This window comes from Benincasa hispida, chromosome 3, assembly GCF_009727055.1.
Source record: "Benincasa hispida cultivar B227 chromosome 3, ASM972705v1, whole genome shotgun sequence".
Taxonomy (NCBI): domain Eukaryota; kingdom Viridiplantae; phylum Streptophyta; class Magnoliopsida; order Cucurbitales; family Cucurbitaceae; genus Benincasa; species Benincasa hispida.
In genome coordinates, this window is record NC_052351.1 from 86456 (window position 1) to 87756 (window position 1301).

Genomic DNA, 1301 nt, shown 5'->3' on the forward strand with positions numbered 1-1301 from the left:
ATCCCATACTGAATTAAAGTACATCGACTCCATCTCGAGATCCATGGCCTTGACCCATTCATCCTGGTCAACATCCTCTATTGCCTTCTTATTAGACAACAGATCCTCAATGTCACCATCTGCTACCATAGCAAGGATTTCTGTGAAACCCAGATAGAGAACGGGTGGGTTCGCAACCTTTCCACTACGTTGAGGTTCCCTCAACTCTTGAGGTGGAACCGACCTACTGGATGAACTCCCATCAACAACTCTTGTTGATGTAGTAGGCTCTTCAACAACTCTTGTTGAAGTTTCAGTAGTTTCATTGGAAAGCTCATGCAACACGACTTTACTTCGTGGACTGTGCTCCCTTACATGATCCTTCTCCAGTAAAGTAGCGTTTGTTGAAACAAGCACCCTATTTTTCGTTGGATCATAAAAATACCCCTTCGTGTACCTTTGGGTAGCCTGCAAAGAGGCACAACCTCGACCGTGGTTCCAACTTCTTAGGATTAGCCTCAAGCATATGTGCAGGGCAACCCTAAATGTGGAAGTGACATAAACTAGCTTTACGCCCGTTCCACAACTCCAGAGGTGTTCTTGCAACACTCTTGAAGGGAACACAATTGAGTATGTACACCACAGTCTCCACTGCGAAACCCAAAACGAGTCTAGTAAGGAAGCGTAACTCATCATCGAGCGATCTATGTCTAACAAGGTCCTATTTCTCCTCTCCGCTACACCATTCTGCTGAGGTGTACCCGACGTTGAGAGTTGGGAAACAATTCCATGTTCTATCAAATAGTCCTGGACTTCGGAGTTCAAAAACTCTCCACCCCAATCCAATCAAAGTGTTTTAATCCGTCTATCCAATGCATTTTCAACTTTAGCCTTGAACTCTTTGAACTTTTCAAAGGATTCAGACTTCCGTTGCATAAGAAAAACATACCCGTACCTGGAGTAATCATCAGTAAAACTGACAAAATACTCATAGCCACCTCGGGCTCGCACATTCATAGGACCACAAAGGTCAGAATGTATTAACTCAAGAGTCTCATTGACTCTAGAGCCTTTTCCAGTAAAAGGTCATTTAGTCATCTTACCCTCAAGGCAAGATTCACACATTGGCAAAGAATTTTCTTCTAACTCACTTTGAAGTTCATTCTTCACCAATCTCTTAATCCTATTGAGATTCATGTGCTCTAAACATAGATGCCAAAGTTGGGCATTTTCTTTTGGAGAAATTCGTCGACATTTTGATTGAGTTATGGCAGTTCTGAACATTTCAGTATTATGGAGAGAATTAATGGCTAACGGCCTTA

General features: G+C 42.6%; 1 protein-coding gene across 2 annotated transcripts in view; it reads right to left on the minus strand.

Moving 5' to 3' along the window:
• LOC120073714 overlaps window positions 1–1301 on the minus strand; it is a 22307-nt gene that overhangs the window by 11665 nt on the left and 9341 nt on the right. The window lies entirely within an intron of this gene.